Raw genomic sequence first — 25,781 nt, 5'->3', positions numbered from 1 at the left:
AAATGTCTGACTACTGTTAGGGGCTTAAAGTTAGATGGCCCTTATTTAAGGTTCATATAACAACTTTAACTGCCTTATCTGTCACAGACTTTAATGAAAAGAAAGAGGCTGTTACTAAAAATCAGCTCACACATTTGTAAATGCAAGTGAACAATTATTTATATTATATAATTGTGTTGAAAATATCACCTTAGCATTCATAAAAATAAACCATTTTGCTTATAAAGAGCCTTAATCATAGAAATGCCATGATACTTTATTCTCTCTTTTGATTACAAATTGTAAATATAAACTCATCAGAATACCTAGCTCTTGAAAGCCAAGTAATTTAGACTCTCATCTCGCTTTTCCTAATTCACAGATATTACAGATACTAGTCAGTGTAACCTTTAAACACAACACATAATGTAAGACAATAATTTGACAGAAAACAGCAGTGAGTTTGTAATGCTGACATTTATTTCCCTGTGATTTAAAGCATGTCTTGCAATGGTGTCTTTTGCTAAGACAATTAAAATTTTGCTCAGTCTGACCTATGGTGCTACACACTACTGGGGGTACACAGCAACAGCCCTGCATGCCCTACTAAAAAGGACATGTATGCTTCCCTACCAGAACCACCTGCGGATGGCAAACTTAAATCCTTTGGGTCATCTGCTTTCCTGGGATGAAGACGTCATTTCTATTTTTACATATAGTAACATCAGAAGTCCCTGACATTTAAACATGGCAGGCTCGTGATGATCGAACCTTGGAATGTAGACAGGAATGCTGAGGACCTGCTCAACTCGAATGCAGTAGGGCAAATACTTTCCCATATCTCAAAGGGAAAGAAGGAAGAACCTCTGTTGTAGACCTAAGAAACAGGTCTCTCAGCAAGGTCACATAATCAAGGTGGATTTAAGACACCAGATTGCACAAACTCTCTGTTCTTTAGCATTGGGTCAGGAAAGTGAGCTTGTTCATATGCAACATGCTCCTGGTTGCTGTGCTCTGGAAAGTTTCTGGTCACCAGGGGAGTTTCCCCTGAGTAACAGATGATGTGGTTGAAAAAACAAAAGCAGGCAACTGTGAGATTTCAAAGTTTTTCTCTGAATGTTTCTCATGAATTAAACAAAAATAACCGATGTTTTCAATGGAGTGGAAAAAAGCAACATGCAATGGCAATAAAGACTTTGAACTCTGTCATTGTGAAGCGAGCGAAGCCTACAACGGAAGCATAGCTCAAGGTCCAGTTTTACTGAAGCTAACTCCTCCCTCCCTCGTTTTTTTCCCCCTTTCTTTTTCCATTTATCCTAACTTAAACTTTGGACTTAAAAGTATTTGGCCTTGTTTTTCTAAATTATGAAGGAAACATAATACTAAGGTGCTTTTGATAGGTAATGTGAAGACAGGCCTTCCCTTACACCATGGCTTTCCCACCTAAACAGATGGAAATCCACCCCCTCCCTGCTTTCTAACATTCCTTATATCCTGCCACCACAGGGAGGAGCTGAAATCTGGCTTCCCACCAAACTGGCAAAAAGCCTGAAGGTGCTGCGCAGACTTTCCTCTTCCAACTGCAGTACATTACTGCTTTCACATGGCTGCCATCCCTTCACATGCTAGGCTTTACTGTGTTGGAAGGAGGAATCACGAATTAGTAACAGTAAGAAATATAACAGGAGAATACAGGGCAGAGGAAGAGGAGATCTGTCTTGGAAGGAAAGCCTGATGGAATTTAGACTTGGTCCTCTGAAGCCTTTTTTTCCTTTCCCCTATGTGATAGCAGAGCTTCTCCTCCTGCTTTCTCACATACTTTCAGCATAATGCTACTGGATTATGTTAGCCCCTGCTTGTAAGAGTACTCTTAGGCATTGTGTTGCCTACAATTGCTTGTCTCACTCACTCAGCTTACCTGATTTAACTTTGCACAAAAACATAGTGCAGAGTAACATGTAACATTAAATAATATTACATTTTGTAGCTTTATTTCAAACATGGTTAATCTCATGGCCAGCTTAATATATCTTTGCCATCTTTTTGCTTCTTAAAATCAAATAAAATGAAATAGAATTAAGCGTTGACACCATTGCTGTTTTTCTGTGAGACACAAAGCGCATGACTTAAAATCTCTGGGGATAATATAGAGAAAGTGGAATTCCAGTGGAATTTTCCTTAGGGTATACATCATTAATCCAGTATCATATACCACTATAAATGTGCAGGTTTGGAGTTTCTTTTTGCTTTATTTGGTTGTGTTGTTGGGTTTTTTTTTCCTTTTTTACGTATATGTCCATTGTTTCATAGCCAAACTGCAGGGAAATTTTGGGGGGCTAAAATGCCCATCACACCAGGTACTAAAATGTTGATGTTTTGTCACTGTTGGGAACAAAAGTTGGTATGTTTGGCTCTTTGTTGGTTCCCCCCCCCACACACCCCCTCCAGCAGCTGGAAAAACAAGTATATCTCCTCTTTAAAATAAAGTCTAAAGTTATTTTCATAGGTGGAGATATGTTATAAACATGAGACCTGCTGATGTGAACAGATGCATGTTAAAACAACTCCAAGCAAGTTCATGGAGTGTATATGGGGATTGTCCCATACCTGCACTTAGTTTGATGGTGCTTTTCAGGCGTAAAATTGATTCTTTTATTTTCTATACAAGTATTTCCTGGAGTGAGCAAATTGAACAGGGAAGTGAGCCTACATAAATATACTTTGCATTAGTGTCTTATAAAGTGGTATTGTTACAAACATGGAAACATCCTTGACTGTCAGGGTTACATGACTGTAATGGAAAAAAGTTTGGCCTTCAGTATTTGCTTTCATGGTTTGGTTGGGGTTTTTGGTGGGATTTTTTTTTCTCTTTTTAATACTAACAAGCAATCAGAATGTTCCAAATTCCAAAGCTTCATTTTTAATAATAGTTTAAAACTTTCATTAATGTTTCTCCTTGAACAAGTTTCCTTTATAACACAGCCAAAGAAACATTCTCCCTTGAGCTGGATGCTTCAGGCAATTTGGATTTCCAACATTTTGGCTTGCAGATAAGTTTTGAGTCTAGTTGTTTTAATTAAGTGTATTTTTATAGGATTACTCTAGCATGGATCCGTTCCACGTTTTTGTTTGTTTTAATAAACTCTCGGTGCTTTTTCTCTTCTTCATGGAGGTCTTGCTGCAAACAACACTAGTCAGTTTCTGCTGCGGTTTGTAGTAGAAGCGTGCAACTGCTGCCATAAAAGAAGCTTTGATGGAACTCATACAACACATGTACGCGCACAGATAACCTCCTGGTTTGCTACAGATGGCTTGGCTAAACACAAAAGCATGCGTCGAAAATAGGGTGAGCGCGGAAACGCGAACGTACGTACCTGAGGAAGGTGCCGGTGCCCCCCACCCGCCCCCGGGGCGCCACGTCTCGCTGCCCGGGACCGCCGTGTCGCGGGAAACTCGCCCGGGGCCCGAACATGAACTTTCGGGGCTGACACGTCGATCCTGTGCCGGGGAGGGCGGGGAGGGGAAGGCAGGGGGCGGAGAGGGACACGCCGCAGGCTTCTACGCGGTAGCAAAAATGCCAGCGCCGCACAGCAGGGGGCCTGTGCGCTCCCTCTCGGGGCGGGACTGGAACCGGGACTGGGCCGTCGGTGCACGGCTCCAGGCCGGCCCCGAAGGCCCGGAACACTGGGGTTTGCCTCGTCGGCTCCCGGCGCGGGACGGGAGTACGGAATGTGCGGGGAGGATCGCGTGTGCGGGGAGCCGGCAGCGCAGCTCTGCACGGCCGGACTCTCCCGAGGTACTCCCGTGCCTCTCCTACCCCGGGGCAGCCCCTGCAGCCGCCGGCGCCCAGCTCTCCCTCGTCTCCCCTACCTGCTGCGTCCCATTCCGCGGGGGGCCCCTGCCTACCCCAGCACCCGGGGCTCTGCCCCTCGCCCGCTGCTTTCCCACTGTTTCCCCCTGTTTCCTTCTTCCCTCCCGCTATCGCTGCTGCAGCTCGGCAGGATTTGTTGTGCTGGCGCTGGGGCGCCGCTGCTCAGATCTGATCGGGAGGAGAAACCTCAGGTCGTGATTTTTGTGACGCGGAAAGGGAAAAAAAACCACAATCAACGAACAACCCCAAGCAAACAACCCCCAAGATAATAAAATAAAAAACCCAGACCCGAAACACAAATATCTGAACCACTCGCAACTTCTTTGCTGGCCCGGAGGGGGGAGCGCGGGGGAGGGAAGGGAGTAATGCGAGCTCATCACCCCAGCCTGGGGAACGGCTGCGGGCAGCGCGACGACTGGACCCGAACCGTGCACCCCCGGGAGCGGGCGGCCGCCCCGGCTGCCGCTGCCCCGCCTCCGCGGCGGGGCGCTGGGTCCGGCCGAGGCGCGCAGCTGCCGCGCCGCAAACTTGGTGGGAGAGAGCGGGGCGCGGGCGGCTCGGCGGGGCTGCGGCCATGGCGGCGTGAGGCGGCGGCACCGCGCCGGGAGCGGGGCATCACCGCGCCCGGCGGCCCTAAGGTGCCTGCAGGTAACCCCCGTCCTCCCTGGTCCCTTTCCCCCCGCGCGGTGCTCATGCTCGGGGCGGTGTTCGGAGAGCGGCGCTGGTGGGTGGGGGGATGATGATGTGTGCCCGGCCGTCTTCTCCCATCCCGGGGCCGCCTCCAGTGGGCTCCGCGGGGCTGCGCCGGGGCAGGCGGTGGGGGGAGAGGAAGCCGGCCGGGGTCTCGGCCGCCGGAGCGGCAGGGTGCCGGCAGGGGGAGCTGGGGGCGAGGCGGAGCGGTGCCGGTGCCGGGGAGCGCTGCGGGCGGGGGGAGTCTGCCTCGGGTATTGCCGCCCCGCCCCCGAGAGCCCACCGAGCCTTTCAGAACGGGAGGTCGTTCTCCCCAAAGACGGTGCTGTTTGCTCGGGAGAAGAAGCACTCGGCGAGCAACCGTGTCTCCAGCGGGTTAAAAGCCGAACTCTTCCAGTTTCCCTGTTCACCCGGCGCCCCTGCCCCGGGGTCGCAACCGGGGGAGGGTTTTCTCGCCCAGGAGCGTGAGGTCCGTTGCGTTCGCTGAGCACCGGGTGCGGGGAGGGGCAGCCGGTGGCTCCGAGGCGTTTTGGAGGGGTTTTGTCACACTTCGGCAAGTGAAGTTTGCTCTGCCTCGTCTTGCTGTGAGAGCAGAAGAGGAACGGCGTGAAGGGCACCGCAGTTGCCTGAGAAACGTGGGGGTTTCGGTGGTATATTCTTGCAGTACCATCCAAAGTCCTAATGTACTTTTATTGTGGCAGTTATTTATCTGGACTGGCTTCGGTCTGTGGTGTGACCGTATTTTGGCATTTTCTGAATTGAGGAGTTTGAGTTACCATTCCACAGCAACGCAGAAGGAAACACCTGGGTCTGTTGTATTAATCCGTCTTTTTGTGAGGACTGCTTTTCAGGTAAATGACAGCTGTAAGGGTTTGTTATATCATTGCAGATGCTATATATGCACATTAGACTGACACAACGATAACCTGCTCGGGATTATGCCGGGGGGGAGGGAACAGGATTGTAGGGTCAGTGATTCCCTTCAGCAAACTAGGCTGTTGGTAGAAGTCTGTGCACACACATGGATCCTCGTGAATGGCTAGAATTTGCAAGATTACAGTGAAAAAAAACCCTAAACCTAAAAACTGTTGTTAAAGTCGCAGTAATAGTGGGCTCCAGCAGCCCTAAGGTAGCATTTCAAGACCATATTTTTGGATAGCTGACAAGCTGCTCTTGGTCTGAACTTTTTTTGTGTGAAAAGCTGGTGTGATGCTAGCCTAGGTAGTAAAAATGGATATTTTCATAATGAAAATTGCACTCAGATCTTGGTTCCAGTGGTTTCAGCGTCTTCTGGTTGTTAGGTGAGTAAGACTCTGACTCAGTTCAGCAAGTTTGACTTACCAAGAATTGTTGAACTTGGTGATGACATTATATAGAATGCATAGTCAATCAAAAGTGTATTGCTGCCTTGAAAGGCTGAGGTATGGCCTGGGGTATGTTGCTTAGTCTAGTGATTTAGATTTTGGTAGACTTCTGTATTTTGTGCTGTGTTCCCATCTTCCTCTCCAGCAGGTACTGATAATACAACTTTATGACATTTTCTAATGGATTCATCTCATTTTCTCATGAACAGCTGTGAGGAGTCCTGCTGAGAGCTGAGATTTTGCTCTGGAGGGTGGCAGTTTACTTTTCTGTTCAAGAGGTTGTTTTGAACTAAGTAGCATAAACACTTGCTTTTAAGTTGTACTGCTTACTCCTTGGGATGTTGTAACAGTTTTGTTTTGGTTGAGGAAGCTGTAGGCATTAATAGCTGTAGTGTCTCATTTCCTTTAATCTTTAACCAGTGCTGATTTCTTAAAATACTTAGAGGTAGTAGGAGTGCTCGTGCACTTTGTAATGATCCATAAACTTTGGTTATATCAGGTTTGCTGTACTCATTTCCTGTTGGGCAGGGATGCAAAGGGTGGTAACTAGGTATTGCTGCTCTTTTCAGGAGAAAGTTGTGTGGGTTTCTTTTTTATTTTCCCCCAGCTACTTAGGGAAACCACGTGGCTTCTTACTTCTGTTGATGTAGTCTTGAACAAATACAGGATTTTCATTGAGTGAAGCTCGTTACTTTCAGTGAGCAAACTGTACTTTACAAGCCATGAACTGCAGAAATGCCACATAAGCCTCCTGTGAACTTCAGTTTCTGTGCTAGAAGTTGTGTGGAGGAATTCAGCCAAGGGAGCAGCTGAACTCCTGGGATGAGTAGAAGCAGCCCGTTTGCTGCAGTCTGATTTGCAAGGGCTCCCTGTGTGAGCTGGGGGTTACGTCTATACTATAGGACATGTAAGTGGATAGTGATAGTACTATCAGCTGGTAGTAGGTGTGTACCACCACTACTATCAGTTGATGGTAGTACACACCTACTAGTACTGTCAGGCAATAATGGGGAGGAGAGTGTGTGACCCAATACTGTATTATTTAATGTAGAACAGTATCTAGAAATGAGTTAATATGTTGTGATGACTGACTTCTGAATAGCAGTGGCCTATGATTTAGCTTTACATTTAACATCTGGTTTATAAAATTTTGATACAATCTGGATGTTTGGCAATTGTTCTAAAGTTGCTACAGCTCCTGAGGTGGATTGGTACTGCTGCTCCCATAATTACAGGAAGCGGTACAGAGGAGCTTTGAATTTTCTGTAGCATTTTATGGAGATGTTCTTGACAGTGCTGAGTTCTCCAAATTACTGTTAATCAGCCTGTTTCTCTTCATTATCATCCTTTTATCCTCTTTGACATGTGTATACATTCCTATTCAGAAACAGTTTTAATTTACAAACTAGACATTTGATCTTTACTAATGCGTTTCATGAAGCAGTAACTGCCTCAAAAGACGGTGTGGGCTGATTTTTGTTAAACACTAGAACCGTTTTTCAAACTGACCCTTTTTGCGGTGTATTTGTCAACCGTACGCGGCAGGTTTGCTTTAGTTTCCAGGCTGCAGCGTTGCTGCTGTGCGCTGTGAAAGAGAGGTGGCAGTCTGCTCTCTGCTATTCCTGCAGGAGCCTGGGGAGCCTTCGCAGCTTTGCTGAGCGGCTGAGGGACTGTGTGCTGTTAGATCTGTTGCTGTTACAACAGCAAACTGCTTCCAAAAAAAACGTTGGGGCTTTTATTTCAGTTTCCTTCCTAAATACGCGCGATTATGTTGGGACTAGATGATCTTAAGGTCCTTTCCAACCCTAACCGTTCTGTGATTCTATGAAATTTGCCAGGTTGCATCTAAGTATAGCACATACGCTTAGCATTTGTCAGGAAGGTAGCGAATGTAAACCAATGACCCCACGTTGATGTCTAATTTACATCCTGTTATTGATTTTTTTTTTTTTTGCTAGAATGCATATTCCAAAGCATGTAAATCTTTTGTCAGTTAGTGGATTTGTCCATGCATCTATTCTCAAATGTGTGTCTTCCTGATGTACTTTGACGCAATCCATTTGTCTGCTGTATAAATCAACTCCTTATCTCCATACTCATTATTTTTTGTGGAAATATATTAATAAAATGAGTCTCTGGGGACCTTCTGGAAAGAAATTTCTACTTGTGTCCCAAATGTATATTAGAAAGTTAGGCAGCTTCACGGAGGAGCTGATGTTTGTCAGTGTTAGTAGCGGAAAGCTGGGATTGATGTAAATAAAGTCTGCACTGAGGCCTCTGCAGGTGAAATTCTTGAGTTTAAATCAACTGTTAAAATTCAGCAGAAAAGGTTATCTTTTATTTTCAAGCAGTTTGAACGTTTAGCTTTAGAATACATTTAAATGCTGTGTGTCAGCTGAACTGTAATTTACAAACTTCTTCCTAATTAGCTTATATATGTTCTGAAATGCCTTGTGTGATAGCAAGGTAATAGTGATTTTCATTCCTTTTCCAATTTTTAAACCAGGTTGTATCCCTGAGCTCCAGTATACCTTAGAATTGTTGGATTTTTATTTCTGACAACAGAAACAGACTTGGCACTATTTGGTGTAGAAGCTTACAGAAAGAACTTTCAGAATGCGGAAATGTAGCCTGCTGCTGTCCTCTCTGTCTAATACTGGGATGCTTTTTTAGGCTTTACTAAATACATGTGATAAACGACTTGGAGCTTATGTGATGGCTGCAGGATTGGCTTATAATGTCAACTGGATGGCCTGAAGATGTGGGCTATGCTGCAAATTGTGACATTTTCCCATCTTCTTTTCCCCACCACTTCTCTGAATTTCAAACTTGAGCTTCCTGTGCTGATGCCTTCCTTCTCTGAATTGCTAGTCTAGGTGGAAACTCGGAATGCTATTGAAATGTGCTTTCTGGTTAGACTTCGGTTTTAAGGATGCTTAATGTAAAGTTAACTCTAAGGCTCTCTGTAGCTAAAGAGAACCTTAATAATTTTCAGCCTTGTTCTTTTGACCCACAGCAAGACTATTGGTGAATCATTTATTTCTACTGCAGTTGAACTCTAGAGGCAAAGGTATGCAGAATGAGGATGAATATTGGTGTTGTAGTTTTAATAGTGTTTAAACAGTTGGTCTGCATTGTGTTTCTCTGGCATAATGTCACTACAGAAATTCCTGGTGCCTTCTTTTTCTTTTTGTATGTGTGTGGTTTTTTTTTAATAATCTGGATGATTTAAGTGACATGGTTTCACTGGAAGGCCAGTAACATTTGCATTGGAAGCCTCCACTACTTATGAAGTGTGTCCTAGAAGCACTGCTGAATCACTTCAGTATGGAAGAAGACACAGCATGAAGCCCTTTCTGTTGACCTTGTGTGATAAAAGTGAACTTGCTGAGACCTTGCCCATTATGGGAGGAATAGGTCATGTGTATTGCCTTGTGTCTCTCAAAGGCTGGCAAACTTTTAGGGTTTCTTTACTAAGTCAGAGACAGAGTTGGAGTCAGTGAAAAGAGATTCTCAACAGTCGTTGGGCTGGTATGTTCCTTAATCTGAGTTTGATTGTTGGTGTCCTTTTCTGTTATGTCTTGTTTGCTTTCTTATTCTGAACCTTCAGTAGGGTTATATGGCTGTTTTGTTAGATTTTACAGTCAAAAACTGTGTGTGTATTTGAATTTTTATCTAGATTCTCTTGCTCCAGTGCATGCTTTTCCTTGCTGCTTTTTAAACCTAAGCAATGATATTGAAATACTTAATAAGAATGTTCAGGAGAGAGTAAGTGCTCAAAATTGCTGCTAGTGTCTGATGTGATATGGCCCAGTAATGCAACAGGAGATTTACAGTTTAGCCAAAACTCATAATTTAGCCAAATTATGGGATTTTAGCTTTGGAAGGAAATAGAGAAGACTCTTCCCTGATAGTGCTCTTCAGGGCATATCAGCCTGGTAGGCCAAGGGATTAATGACCCTTATGAGCCTTATGAAGTAGATGTGATACTGAAGTAGATAAAGACTGTGTTGGTGGTGCTGTTGTCTTTTGCACTTGTTTCTGACACTGTAAATCCATATTCTGACTCACTTGATAAAATACTTCAGAAAATCCCAAGCAAACAAACAGAAACCCTCTTAATTCCTCTCCTTTAATAAAAGCTTCTACCTGTGACCTGAAAACCACTATATGCTGTGTTCTCTGAAGGCAGGCAGATACAGGTGGAGGATCCTGTTCCAGTCAGAAGGTGTTGCTGTACTTTGTTGTCCTCCTTGGCAATTCTGGGTGTTTATGTCAGTCAGTTGTCTACTGGGTCCTTTTAGTTGTGCCAGTGTAACTCTCCATGTGGAGTCAGACTGTAAACAGTATTAAGGAACTGACCCTCTTAATACTTTTTGTCTTTGAAATACCGATGGACACTGATCCTATCCCACATTGGCCTTTCTAGTCATCAGCGTGCTTGTAGTAAGCATGGGTAAGCCCTTCCCAAATCTTGGTTCATGAAGTCAAGCCATGATGATGATAATAGGCCTCATATAGTCTCAGCATAACTGCAGGTGTGCAATGGGTATTATCAGGTGAGGAAAGAGAGGGGAGGATGATTGTGCAGATAAAAATTCTGATTAGTTCCACAAATAACAATGAAATTTAGGGCTGGCGGAAGAGTTCTGGTTGTATTTTGCCTCAGTGGTTTATAGCATGTTCATACAGCTTTCTGTTTATGTTAGTTTTGTAAGAAGCAACAGGCTCTCTTGTGGAGGTTGCAAACGGACTGAGGAAGAGATGTATGCCCATCTTCACCAGCAGTCTAAACTCATCTGCTGAGGACTGAGGTACTGAGAGGCAGCACCTCATTGGAGTGTCCTTGAGTGTGTCAGGAAGTGGGGAAATTCAAAGTAATAACCTGTTAAAAAACGGGAGCTCAGTCTTCCAGAGCTTGTCTGTCAGTTTTACTCTGTTGAAAAATGGTAATGGGATTCTGATACATGCTGTTGGAACTGATAGCCTAAAATGCCGTAACTGTTCTACATTGATATGCTAAAAGCATGAGTTCATGTGTACAGATCTAGAGTTGTGTGAGAGGTGAAGAGGATCATGTTTGTGGGGAGAAAAGCTGCTCTTAATGGTTGTGGGTTAGACCTAAAATGCTGTTACTCCAGGCCCTGGAGACTTACACAAGTGATGTAATGCTATCGTAAAGGTTAGTCAGAATTTGCAGGCTCACCTGAATTTTCCATGAGAATTGCAAGATTTTCCAGTTTATCTCCTCTTGCTTTCGTGAGTGCATAGTGTGAGTCTCCTTACCTGAAGCACTAGATAAGTCTTTAATATTGAAGACAAACAAGTGTACTTTGGACATCATCCTTTAACTACTGGTAACAACAAAAAAAGTGTAATTAGCAACAACAGAAAGAGAGATCCCTCCTCTGCATCTGATTTTTCTGCACTGTTGTTTTTGCCATTGTTGTTTGTTGTTTTAAATTAATGGTCTGGGGCGAGGGACTCATTTTCTTCCTTCAGCATCCTTTCCATAACTGAGTTTGCAACTAGCTTTTATTAGAAAATTCCATTTCTGCTTACTTATCTGTAAATGGAAGGGAAAATTGTTTTGCAAATTTATTTAATCTGAAGGCCAACAAAATCAGTATCAGGGTTTAAAGAAAAATAGTCTTGAACTACAAGTAAACACTTAATTCTTAAAGACTAACTTGAGTCTTTATATTTGTTTCTCAAAGTCATAATCATAAAGTGCTCTTAAAATAACCTGAGTGAATGTGTTATTTTCTTTTGAGTAGCCATGTGAAAGCATTGCCTGCAATGGGCTGTGTGCCTCTTGGGAAAACACACGTTAGTCTTTTTATGTGATGACTGTTGACAAAGTGTGTCCTCCAACTTCACTTGTAGAGATGCTGTGTTGCAATTTTATTTTATTTTTTTTCTTTCTCCAGAAAGTTAAAAAAAGAGCTAGTTGGTTGCAGAGGGATATCACTAATATTTTAATAAGGGGAAATATGAGAATTGCATAACTGCAAATATAGGGAGCTCCACTTGTTTGTGAGGAACGATTCACACACTTAACTTACCTTTTGATTTACTGTGAATCATTTGTAGAAATCAGGCATCGTTCATAATTGCATGTATTTGTTAACTTTGTAGATTTAGCATTCTCTGTTAAAAAAACCTTTAAAAGAGAGTTGTGGAGTTTTTTGTTTTGTTATGCTTATGTGAACTGGAGTGTTTATGAGAGTCTTACTCTTGTGATTGAGTCATAAGGATTTGAGTTAAGACTTCGCATTGCATTGTTCAGGTTTACATATACTGTGACTGAAAAGAGTTTGGAATTGCTCTTGTAGGCAGCTAACTAAGGAGGAAGCAATGAGTAGACCTAACCAGTAATCTCTTCAGCCTTAGCAATGGCAACTGGTATGTAAACTATTAGTATCTTCTTCTGAAATGTTGTTGTCATTTAGCTTCTTTTTGTAGCAGTAGCTCCCAAGATACTCTCACTGTTTTAGCAGCATTTAGGCTGATAACAGTACTCCTTATCCCTTGGTCCCAGGAGCTTATCACCAGAGGAAGCTGTTGCATCAATTTCCCATTATCAGTTTCTGGTGGTAGACCTGGCCCCAAGGCATCTGCAGATGGAATCTCTGTTCACACAAAGTCCATACTTGTTTGTTTGGTGTGATCGCTCCCAGTGCATTCCACTATAGCTAAGCATGTGAAGTCGAGGATGCGAGTCACTCTGTGCAGAACCATCAAAACAGTGAGGTTTCTGGTGTCTTATGCGGTGTGGCATGAAGTAAGCTGGAAACACTAGCTGCCTTCCTCTAGCCTTCCTGTTAAATGGAAGCTGCCTGTGTCCTGCAGGTGACGTGTTTGGTTTGTTCAAGGTTCTAAAACATCAAAGAAAGGTAAAGTATAACGAATCTGCATAGTAAAAATAGTGTTGACAGATATGTTAGTAATGTGTGACAAATGTAGGTTATTATAGACAAAACTCATTTCAGCAATAATTTCTATGTAGGAATAGTTGGGTGGGGCCCAATGACCAGAATCATAGAATCATAGAATGAATCATAGAATGGTTAGGGTTGGAAAGGACCTTAAGATCATCAAGTTCCAACACCCCTGCCACGGGCAGGGACACCTCGCTCTAAACCATATCACCCAAGGCCTCGTCCAACCTGGACTTGAACACTGCCAGGGATGGATCATTCACAACCTCCTTGGGCAACCTATTCCAGTGCCTCATTCTGGTTAGATAACTGGATCATAGTCATGCTCCCTCCTGACAGTAAACGAGTGTAATTTAAAAGCTTTATACTAATTATAAAATGTATCTGTGGCACTTGTAATTTCTTAAAGAACTGCCTGCTAGTAACATTTATAGATGTTTTCTGGTTTACTATATGCACGGTCAAAATGAACCTTACCTTCCAATTCATCCATATATATATATATATATAGGAATTCATGTGTGTGTACATGCTTTTTTTGTCTCTATATGTACACACACATGCATTCACACACACATTTTTCCAATATATTCCAGTTTGTCCAACATTGGTACTTGCTAGAACATGTGCTCCCTTTGTATGTTTGGTAAAATGCTGTTGTGGCATCTCAGACAAGCAAAATGATAGTGGAAGGACAGAGGCCTTTCTACTGGGAAGAACATACCAGCTTCAGTCTACTGGTTAGAGCACAAGATTGTGCCAAAAGACAAAGTGAATTGAAATAGAGATCAGGACACTGTTTTGATAGTTGATGGTTTTATTTTGAGCTCTGAAGGGCTCATCTCTTTGACAAGCAAAGGAATGTTGGTGTCAATATTGATTTGTAATATCTAAAATTCTTAGACTTCTTAACTTTATTCTGGCAAGCTGGACTGTGAGGAAGAATGAAGCAACCTTTGCTTGGGAGTGGAAAAAAAAAATGAATAAAAGAAATTTAAATGAGTCCTTCATGATGACTACAGTGGGATTTTTAAAGGCAGAGGTCGTGATGTGATTTGACTGGGTTCAGAAGATACGATTGAATCAGTAGAATTTAGGTAAATTATGAAGTTAACTTAATTTAGGTGGACCAGAAACAGTGACAAGCTAATTGGACTACAGTAATAAAAATGTACATGGAAGTTTGAGTCTTTAATACATTTTTCTGAAAGCTGATGAACACTTTGTAGGTGCAAGTGTTTCTTTGTAGTTTGCCTCTGGTTTGATTACCATCTTGCCATGCACTGTTGCTGTAGGCTGTGATTAAATCTGTGTAAAATATAAGTACAGTTATGTTTTAACTTCTTCATCAGTTAGGTTATTTCCCATTTGATTACCTCTAACTGCAGTTGTAACCCCCAAAGTGGGATTGATAGATCTTAAAGTGTTACTTGAGATAACGTACAATCTATGTTGCTTTTGTAGGATTCTCAAATGAAGGTTAGATTTCTTAATGCAAATGAAGGGGGTGTGATATTGAGGATTGACATTAGCACTGCTTCATGGTCCAAAAAATTTTGGAAATAATTCTTCTACAGGGTTTGTTATCTACCTTTTAGTATAGCAATAATAGTAAAATGAGCTCTTTATGCTTTGTGTACATTTTAAAGGAAAAAAAAAACCAAACCAAACCAAAAAACCCCCCACAATATCCCTTGATTTATTGTTTAGTAACCTGACTTAATTCTGCCAGATCTCTCAAAGGCCTTAAGCATCATCCTGCAGAAATCAGGCCAAGGTATTCCTGCATTCTGTTAATAATAAACGTATTAATGAGCAAATGATTCTTGAGATTCTCAATTGTTTCTTTTGTGCATATAAACAAAAAGGTGTGAATAGCAGTGCTGGTGTGGTTTGCTGATCCTTCTCTGACTAATCCATCAAGGATGAGAACCTGCTGTGAATTTTGTATCTCGTAAGTCAGCAAGCTGTGTGCAAACTCAGCCTTCTCTTAGCCATCTGAAGCTGTGCCAAGTGTCATGTTACCTCTGTAACATCTAGGACATGCAGGTCACCCATTGCATTGTGGTAGCCCAGACTGAGCATATTGCAGTTGCTGGACTCTGGGCAGGCAGGGGTGCTTAGACTGGAAGGAGCCTGCTGGCACCCCTGTGGCTCTGCTTCTTGCCCTGCTGCTTTGTGTCCTGAAGCTCAGTACAGAGAAGGGCACCTACTGTTGTTTGGGTGGGTGTTGTTGTTGTTATTATTATTATTAATGCCTCATTCATGGAGTAAAGATAATGAGGTAAACAGCAGGCAAGAGGGGAGAAACACCTGGTAGAAACAAGAGATGGGAGATGTTTTGGATGAGAGGGAATGGAAAGCTTTAAAGGAAACCACAAGAGCCTATGTGTCAGAGAACAGTGTGGTAGGAGCTACTGGACTGGATATGGGCAATTGCAAAAATGTGAAACCCTTTTTTACGTCTTCTCTCTACCACTGCATACTCAGCACCCTACTCGGGATCACAGAGTTGCCCTCTTCGCTTTGCCTTGGCTGTTCGTAGGATCTGACTCCTTTTGGACTGCATCAAGAAAAAAGGTTCCAGCTAACCATATCCACTGCTGCTCTGCTACTCTTCTTAAGTACGTGGAGGTATGCAATTAGGTAATGAAATGCTTAACATAGAGTTTCTCACATATTAAAACTGCATGAAACTTGATGGCTGTGTTTATGTAAATAATTGGCAGGCAGGACTTGCTATATAATATGAATTACAGAAATTGAATCTCACTTTGGAAAACTGGGTGGGGATAATTGAAACAATGTCACCAGTTGGGAGGGTGGACTCTATTTACACTTGCATGTTGAAGGTTTATGGATCTATATTGCTTTCTGCTGTTCTCCAGGTATGAACTTCCCATGCAGCTTGCTTGTTATTTGCTTTCTGTTCGTGCTGCTGTGAATTATGGCATGCATTGCAGTAGAACTCCACTATGGATGATGTGATACTATGGACCTGTTATGGAGATTGACAAATTTTAATTTTTCAAACTCATAAAGTGCACACCGAGTATGTGCTTTAATTTACGGGATGGCCTTGCTTATCCCTTTTGAGTTCCAGAAGTAAGTGTGAAATGACAACAACCTTTTTTAACTCTTGGAGAGATGTCTTTGATTCTGTGTTGTTACTTCATAACCCAGAGCCAGACTTTTTACTCTCCACCTTTAATTATTCTGTTTTCTTAGGGAGGGAGGAGCAGTGGTTTTACTGAAGCAATCAAAAAGTTAATCTTCTCAGTTGTCTCAGAACCTGTGATCAGTAGAAGTCCTATGAAGCATTATGGTTCAGTTTGGTGTGAGAGCACAGTTCAGATAGGTTGGAATAGCATGGTGGACTTCTGCCAAGTTCCATTGATTATGGTGAATATGAAATACAAAATCTTTGCTGAAGTTCTCTCTAATACAAACTGTACTTGGAGATTTTGATATATGTAATCTGTTGAAATATATATCGATATATTGATATATAATTTTGATGCAGCTTCTTTATTCCATTGTCAGCACATTCAGACCTTTTTTCCCCTATGTCTTTAAATATCTTCTTGAAAATCTTTCAAAGGTAGCTGTATAAACTTAACATAGTGCAGATGTCACTAGCTGTGAGGAATAAGTCACAATGACTTGTAGTGTGGTGTCAAAAATACCATTAGGAGGCCTAGAACAAAGAGAGCAATTAATGAACAGTCTTCATGATGAACAAATGTCAGAGGCTCCTCCAGGGCTTAGCTGCTTCTGTGCCATATTCATTAATTGCTCTTTCAAACAAAGTTGGTGTTGATGACTGTGCTTAATTAAGCATACCTGAGAAAATCTGCAGAAACAGATCAAATATATTAGAATGGAAAAATTTGCATTTAATTTAATAAATAAAGACTTTTGCCTTCTCAGGGGGGTTTCATGCTTCATGTACTGTATCTGGCTGACATTTTCCCCTAATTGTTGGCATTGTCTTCATGGGAGATTTTGGCAGAAGACAGATCTTATCGTTTGCTTCAGGATGTATGCCAAAAACCATGCTCACATTTAAGTCTCTATGATTAAAAATGTATTAAGATCTGTCATAATGGAACGCACCTCTTGGAACAGTCTCAGTCTGCCTGTTGAAATGTGGCAGGTAAAGGAAGAAGCGGTAGAAAGGTGGAAATCTTAAACCTTAATTGCTAAAGCTCATTCCAAACTTGCTTACTCTGTACCTTGGTTAAAAATATCTCCTTGGGAAAACTAGACAACAACTCTGTAGTATAAACCTTTACATAAAAACTCGATTGTGCATTGTTCTGAGCGACTTACAGGTCTAAATTGAAACTTGGTTAGTGGTGGTCCCCAGCATCCAAGTACTTATGTGGTATGCAGTAATACGTTTATCAGCATGTTTGTTACATTTTTGGTTCTATTTTGCCACTCAGTAAGACAGAGGCAGATGTGGTTAGTGTGGTATAAACCCCTGGAAGAGTCTAACTAAAAGCTAAAAGCTATTTCTGTATGAATTTCCTGTGCATTGAACTGAAAGTTGCAATAATATATGTAAAATACTGTTATTTCAAGTTTTGATGAGAGAGATTTTGGGGGAAGAAAGGAAGAGTAACAAACACCCCATCTGACCTCTGCTTGTTATACTGTTTCCAGATATTTATTTTGGATTTATTCTTAAGTTCTATTATGTAAAGTCAGTAAGAGTATGAAGAAGAGTTTTGTGGAAGGGCTTTGTAGTAGTCTGAATTTTTGAGCCAAGTGGTAACTGGAAGCTTTAATAGCCTTACAGTACCACTTCAGAAGTGGAGATGTGCCATTGGATGGATGTGTCAGAACTCAGTAAAAATAACGTATCCTACAGTGGGCATTCATCCAGAATCTATAATTAATATAAACCTTGTATCCTGGATTTGATACTGCAGGTGATCACAAGCACTATGTAGTATTCAGTACCCTCTCTTATTTAAGCAGGTCTTAAAGTATTATTTTAAACATTTTATGGTTTTACTCAAGGCTGGCTTACCGTTATTACTGTTGTTTTTTGTATGACATCAAAATGTGCAATATGTTTCATAGATATTAAAACTAGGTCTTGGCCAGAGAAGTCTTAACATGGTCCTTCATGAATGGAAGTTGGTGGCACAATTCCAGCTGACTTCATCTGGGAGTATAAGTAGATCCAGGCTTATTTTTGATCACATGTATAAACACACGTTGAGTTGATTGGAGCGTGATTCATTTCACATTATATTATTTTACCTCTAGCGTTCCAATAGCTCTTGGCCAAATAAGCTTGAAGAAAAGTGCTATAACCCTGTATTAGAGGAGTGTAAAGCTTGAGGAGAAACAGAATTTGGTATTATGGTTTGATTAATTGCTTGAATATTTATGTAAATTACAGTAGGTTCTAATTAATTGTGTGTGAAAAGTGTGTATTGACTTTTTCTTTCCATTATCCTGTGCTGTCTTCTGCCCCTTTCTGGAAAAATAGAGGGACATTTTAGAGGGCTTTTTAAGGACTGTGGGCAGGATGTCTTTTTAAAACCCACTGCAATAAAACCCTGTAGAAATGAGATAGATAGGATTTTCATATGACTTATTGAGCATAGGTGTTAGTCCTTGTGTTTGTTTTCAAAGTGGTGACAACAGCATGTGTTTCTTTCTCTTTTTTGCTCTCAATATATAAACCTGTGTGTGTGGAAGGGGATGTAAGAGAGACAACAGCACTTTGTGGTTATGTAAATAATGTCTTAGAGGACATGAAATAGTGTCTTAGAGGACCATGAAAAAAAAAAAGTTGCCTTTTTTTGTTATATTTCAACTACATATGACCATATATTTTAAAATTCAAACAGTATATATATATTTTAAAGTTTTGGGGTGTTTTTTTTTGAGGTTATCACTAAAAAGACTGACTTCTGGCTGTTAAATAATTTTTAAGTAAGGCAAAAGACTCATGTTTTGCATTTTCAGATTTGTCTGCAGATTTTTATTGCTTTGCTCACACATTTTTAAAGGCATAGATTCTCATAATTCTTTGTAATACCGAATAGTGGTATTTTAACTTCTTGGGGAATAAAAAAATTCTTCAGTTTAAATGATGTCTAATATTCTCATTTAGTGTAACTTCTAAGAGTGTAAGTAATGAGATTGAATTTTTAGATGTCATATTCACTGCTACAGTAAAAGAGAAAGCTATTCACTTGTACAGAAGTGTGAATCAACAGGTACAGTGGGTAAGGCAGAAGCATAATTTGTCCAAAAGTTCATGACACAGGCTTTTTCTAATATGCCATAGCAGGTTAGTGGCAGGCTTCAAAATAGTGATGGGATCTGAGTGGCATTTGTGCTTTGAAAGGTGATGGGGGGGAAAAAACACATATAAAATGCTTAATAAACGTGTTTTTAAGTGATTGCTATTTTTTTTTTTTCCCCCTTCACTCTCCTGACAATACAAGGCAGTTTTTCAGAAGGTGGGCATTCAGGATGGTGGTCTGTTTTCTCCTTTTTGTGCCTTCATAAAGCAGCCATTAGGGAAGGAGAAGGCATTTGAAGTGGAATGTTGGCCAGCAACTCTATGGTAGCCTACCCTTTCCACCACATGCTAAAGGGATGATCTAGCAAGAAAACTTTGCTGATTCCTCCTCATCTATGAAATACTGAATTTCAAATACTTCATGTCTTTATGGAAATTGAAGTTTATCTCAGTAGACTGAAGCTCAGTGCCTAAGCAAGTTTGGGTTTTTATTTCAGTTATAAGTCTTTGCTGTTGTGGGAACACTAAATAAGTAACTTTTCAGGAAGAAAAGTAGGCTTTTGCCTACCAAAATAAATCTGACCTTAAAATGCCTGTGATATGTTATGGTGCCACAAGGATTTTGGTTTCTTACTGACATTTTGGAGGGGCAGACGCTACAGCCATGCTGCCATGGGAGTGAATGGCATTACAGTAGCATCAGCCACAGTGAAACTTAGTGCATTAGCTTGAAGCAGGAATCATAGGATAGTTTGGGTTCTGCAGAACTGGTTTACTTTCCAAGGGAAATTTATGTGTGCATGTTTCTTGTTCTTCCCATGCACGGAAGCAGTAAATGCAAAGCACTGAAAAGAACCTTCTAAGAAAATATATAGCACAGCATGAATTTTGGGAAAACTGAATACTGTGTGTTGGGATCTAGTGAAGTTACGGTTATTATCTTAGCATGATACCTATAATAATGACATATAAATAAAGAAATAACATGTAATAGAGTAAAAAATACAGGCCTATAATGCCTTATGTCAAGGGGAGAAACTTATTTATACATGCTGTCTGCAAAACCTTTTTGCTGTTTGCAAAACCTTTTGTAAAGGAGTTAAGACTGCTTCGGTAGAAGGTGCTATATAGGTAAATAGCTCAATTATATTCAAATTCAGTGAACTTATGTTTTCTTTTTTTAAGGAAGCACTTGGGCTACTAATACTCTGGTAAAGAAAAATTCTTGCTGGTGTTCTAGAGCTTTATCTGGACAGCAACATAAAGAGTTGAAAAACACATCTGAAATAGGAAATTGCAAAAGAGCTTTGGTTTCTCCAGTCTTTCTTTCTTAGAAAAATTCTCATTGTTTCTAAGACTTATTAAAAACAAACAAACAAAAACCAAACAAAAACCACAAAACAACCCAGCACTTACAAAACCCCTGAAAACCAACATCGCCTCTCGCCCCCAAAATGACCAATTTATTGCCTATTTCAAATACTGCGGTAGTGCTGACCTGGCTGGAGGGCTCTCGAAGGCAGAGCTTATTTCTGGACGCTCCCCATCCCCTTGTCCCTCAGCCCCTGTGCTTTGCAGTAGAAGAACCCAACAGGAGCGAAGTGTTCTTGGTTCATCTCTGTGAACAAGCCACATTGGTGGCTCATTTAAAAGAGATGTTTCATCTCTTTTTATAAAAAGAATTTAAACTTCACAGAAATAAATTATTCCTGTATTGTTGTTAGTTTAAACACTAACTTTAGATATGGGAAAAAATCCTCTATTTTACTTGTTTAGGTGACAACTGGAGCCTCTCATGAGAAGCAGAAAACATGACTAGTTCTTTACGATGTGACATTTTAGGACAGATTGACTAACAGCTTGAATGACATTTGAAAATGCAAGATGTTATAAGAACTCACTGCCTTAGCTATATGTAAACACTGCTAGGAGAAAAGCAGGCTTTTATTTAAAAAAGAAAAAAAGTAGGGGGGAGAAGAGCAAGCAATTTTCTTGTATGATTAACACCAGAACTGTCTTCAGTAAACTCCGTATCTTTCTGCTTTATAATTTCAGGGTTGTTATTGACTGGGCAGTTGGGTGCTTTTTTTCTTTATCTGATGCCTTACTGAGATTTTTGCAGTCTCCTGACTATTAGAAAGCTAAAATTGGAATTTCAGATATCAGACAGAAATCATTAACAGCATTTATTGACTTCTAAACACTCTTCTGTTATCTTGATGCTGTCAGATCACCCTTATCCAATTTCCTCAAAACATAATTGAAAACAATGAAATTTCTCAGCTTTTGTGGACATGTAACAGACTGGAGAAGATTTTTATCCGAGAAAACATAATTCAGGATGAAGCTGTAAGAAGCTACATCTGCTAGCAGTTAAGAACAGCTTTAACAAAGAAATCTCAACTAAAAAGGCTGTGTGTCTCTTCTACTTTGTCCTTTGCATTAAAGCAGGAGGCATCTTGCAGAGGTCAAATAAGAAATTTGTAATGGAAGTGGCACAAAAATCCATTAACACTGACTTCAGATATTTAGATTTCAGTATCTGTAGCTTCATTGTATAGTGAAGTTCGGGTTTTATGGTAACAGTTAATGCTCTGGTTTTGATTGTTGAAGTTTGCTTTATGTATGAAACTCCTTCAGAAGAGTAGTTGCTCAATGGCCAACTGCTTCAAGGGAGGAAGTGAATAAGGAATTAACTGCAGATTTAAAGTAGTGGTCCTATATATCAAAGAGCAGTTTCTATAAGTAGTAATATCCTGTCAACTAAGAAATAAAAAAAGGGTTAAGAGAAGAATTTAATAGAGCAGAAAGTAGGAAACAAAACTTAAAAAGCTAGAAAGGATGCATACTGTAAAACTCTTTGTAATACATTAGAAAGTCAACATAGTTTTCTTACATTTTACGTCGCATTTGGAACCAAAGCATCATACAGATAAGTCTTGCTGGAAATGTATGATTATTTTTCTGAGAAACTTCCAAGTTTTTTTGCATATTAAATACAGCAAGGGAGTTGGTAAATTGGTAGATTAGAGACTTAGAAATAAGTAAAAAAAAAAATACTTGGAGGGTTACATTTAGTTTATATTGACTTCTGCTGTCTGGGTATGGTAAGTTCCCCCATGATTCAGAGTACATGATGTGAAAACTGGGAGCGGTGACAAAAATTGCATATTAATGCTGTATAGCAATATCAGTTGGAGCAAATCTTTGGCCTTTTTGGCATGGATTAAATCTGTCCTGAGGATGACATGGCTGGAGCCTTCTTCCCACTCCGCCTTTAATTTAGTTGTCAATACACAAGATAAAACACTACCTGTATTTGCTTTTTGTCATCTTTTTGTACTTTTGGCCTTGTAGACTGTCCCTTATCAGTAAGTTTACCAGACAATAACATCTTCTGCTTGAAAGTCCTGTACCACCAGGCAGTGGGAGGTTAAGATGCTCATCAAATCTGTGCATGCGAGTTGTATTATTTGTGTTGAACTGGAATCTGTATTTATTAGTGTACTTTCTGCTTGCTGATTGTGTTGTGCTGACAAAGTAAAATAATCATCTCTGCCATCTGTTGTTTTGTTGAATGTAAGCAGGTTTTGCAAAGTGTCTATCAGGTTACAGTGCTGTGGGTTTGTGTAGAGTAGATGCTAAGAGTTTGTGTGAGAAGGATAAAAGGAAGATCAAGATGAGTGGTCAGGAAGTAGCAGGGTGTTAGGAGATGAGTTTGGAGCGAGTTCAGAGGCTGATCAGAATGTGTGGGGAAACAGATATGTTGTTCTCAGTTGTAAGATGCGGAAGGCTGGTGTTCTCGGGAGGAATGTGATGAAAAATTAGACTCTGGTAACTGTCTGAAGGTTTGAAAGCAATCTTTGGTGCATTGTGAAATAGGTGGCTGGTGACATTTTCTAAATCCAGGGTGGCATGTTGTCAGCTCTGCTTTAACATGAGGAGTTCTAATTATTTATTTTTTTTGTTTCTGTACTCTGTGATAATGACAACAGTAGACAATGTTAAGACTATGGGATACACAGGGAAGGTGATGCAGATGTGCTACAAATGGCACCTGAGGTTGTGGTGTGGCACTGCAAAGGGGCACTCTGTCATCCAGCGCTGCAGCCAGCCTCCAGGCTGCCCAGCTTGTGCGGACCAGGAGCCTTCATGAGACATCACAGCGAGCTGGCAATGTTAGCTCAGTAAATAGCTCTCCAGCATGGTCCTGTTGCATCACTTTGAAAGGAATTAAAATGATCATCAGGTCATGACCAGAGTGGTATTCCCTCCAGTACTCCTCAGGCAGTGGTTTGCTGTTAGCTTTGCTGAAGCACTTCTCTGATTAGGAGCCACCTGACTTCTGTCCATGACTTCTGTGGTAGTTATCTCTGTCACCGAATGTGTGCCAAACACAAAGGTAGCCGTATATGGGCTCACAGGTATTGTGAGTTCAGATTTTCTACTAGAAGAGCACTGAACTCAATTATGGTGCACCTGACATTTAAAGAAAGAAACAAAATACCTTGATAATTCAACTCACTGTATTCACATTCGTCATTTTGGCTGTGCAAGACAGGGAAGGAGAACTTGTCCCAAGTGCCAAGTGCAGCCTGACACCAGACCGCAGAAGGCGTTCTTGAGGGGTGCTGAACTTGCAATTTGCAGAAATCCTGGTTGGGAGGGGTAGAGTGCTGTTTGGTTTTGAGCAGTAAATTTGCAACTGCTTGCTGAGACTTTTGCCTGGTGACTGTAGTGGCTGCCATCCTCTGAGATGTACAGAATCGTGCTTGCTGTACCATGGGGATTAGAAAATATTAATTTTGTTACACATAAAAATTGCTAATGAAAGTCCCTAATGAAAGGTTGACCATTTTCTGCCACTGTTAACTTCTTGCAAATGTAATTGCTGCTATGATTACAGAATGCCAAATTGAATTTGGGGACATATGCAATGTTCTTTTACCACTAGTCTAGTCAAATAATTTTTAATGAGACAAAGAGCTAGTTGAACACCCAAATTGCTTTGTTTACTTCAGTAGCTTAACTGCATTAAAATCAAAGAGCTTGCATGGGAAGGGGGTAATCTTTGTCATTTGCTTTGCCATTAATCACCCCCTTGACTGAGAACAACAGTTTTCAAAAGTGACTTGTAGATGATTGAATAACTTTGCTCTCTACACCATTAATGGTTCCCAGCAGGCTGCTAGTGTGCAATCACAAACATCTGTGTGTTTGAAACTTTCCACTTCCCCAAACAGAGACATATTTTACCAAGAAAAAAAAAATTAAAAGAAGAATTAGTTTTTGCATGAGTGGCCTTTTGGACAAAGGGCTAACTGGAAACGTTTCTGCTTTAACTCTTGTATGTGGTATATCATCTGAATTTATCTTTAGATCTTTATGCTCTAATGGCATTAGAAGAAGTTTTGGGTTTTCTTTTAATTTGTTTTCATTGCTTTGGCTCCATGGGGTCTTTTTGACATTTGATATCCAGTAGTGAAAGAAAATATATTCTGCTTGCCAAATAACTCATGGAAGTTTGTGTTTCAGCGGTGCATTCAAAGTAAGTGTAGCCATTTGCCCATAGACACTGCACGGTGTGCATTACTTATTCAAAGCTGATGGTTCCCGCTCTTTTGGAAACCAGCTGAACAGAACAGAGAACAAAAATTGTTTCTGCAGGCAATCCTACTACTTCTTAGTTGGCCTTTTAGACAGCAAAAGAGCGCTGGACAGTGACTACACTTTCCCTCTGTAGTCTGTGTTTCCCAGGAGGCTTTGATACCTCACCATGCTCCAGGTGGATGCTGTGTATTCGTTGTCACTGTCACAAAATAACTGAGTGTAGGTTGGTTGTGACTGGTGGAGATCATCTGGTCAACCACCCATGTTCAAACCATATTTGTTTGCATTTAGCCTCTTTTAGCTCATTTTATGGAGTATTTCAACTTTCGAAACTTTGTGCTCTTGAGGACTTTCAGTATTTGTCCTACATATCCTGTAGAGAATTAATCAATGACTGATGTTGTGAAAGCATGAGATAGTGCTGTTTCCCAATTCACTTTTCACTGTTCTTGTAGTGAAAAAAACCTCAGCTAAGAGGATCTGGTAGGTATAAAAAAAAGAAAGAAAAAACCTCACCCCAAAACCCAAAGGAAGGAAGATTGCATCCTTAATTGATCTAAGATAATTGGTTCTGTACCAAACACACATTTGATGTTGTCTATGGGCAAGGATATGACAGGTTTAATCAGTTTCATGAAGCAGTCAAAATTCACTGTGTAATTTAAAGGCAGAAGGTTTGCATCAGTTAATCAAATTTGTACTGCACTAAGATAAAGATATTCTTGAGTTACAAGTCTAACAATTAACAAAAAAGCAAGTGAGATAAATTGTGTGTGTTCTCTTATAGCTATGCAGAATGGGACTTTCAGGTAAATATCTGTTCCTCCAGAATATATTTAAGAAAAGTTGGTGAATAGTGGGAGAAAAAGATATCTAAAATTTATGTTAAATACCTCTTTTACGAAGCTAACTATGATCGTGAGACTGGGCTTCCTTTCTTATTTCACCATTCTTACTGGGGGGTAGGAAATGTTGCATGGATTCAGAGTTCCCACTTTACTATTAAGTGGGGAGAGGAATTTTTCATGCTGTCTCACATAACTTGTCCACCTACT

At 40.8% G+C, this 25,781-nt stretch overlaps 1 protein-coding gene across 4 annotated transcripts in view; it reads left to right on the top strand.

The window, feature by feature from the left end:
* The first annotated feature begins 4,385 nt into the window (after positions 1-4,385).
* SEMA5A (semaphorin 5A) overlaps positions 4,386-25,781 on the top strand; it is a 316,989-nt gene continuing 295,593 nt past the window's right edge. Inside the window, exon 1 of one of the 4 annotated variants that reach the window (XM_061369678.1) lies at positions 4,386-4,498. The gene's annotated coding sequence lies outside the window, so the exon portion shown is untranslated. Of the gene's footprint in view, positions 4,499-4,913; positions 5,010-15,353; positions 15,480-25,781 lie in introns of those variants that run through there. The other 3 variants (XM_061369679.1, XM_061369677.1, XM_061369680.1) reach the window with 3 other exon arrangements.

Source organism: Neopsephotus bourkii, unplaced genomic scaffold (genome assembly GCF_033783945.1).
Source record: "Neopsephotus bourkii isolate Nb327-2 ecotype Australia unplaced genomic scaffold, CSIRO-AGI_Nbou_v1 NB_1508, whole genome shotgun sequence".
NCBI lineage: Eukaryota > Metazoa > Chordata > Aves > Psittaciformes > Psittacidae > Neopsephotus > Neopsephotus bourkii.
The sequence above is the reverse complement of the archived record's forward strand: the minus strand, read 5'-3'. Positions and strand labels throughout refer to the sequence as shown.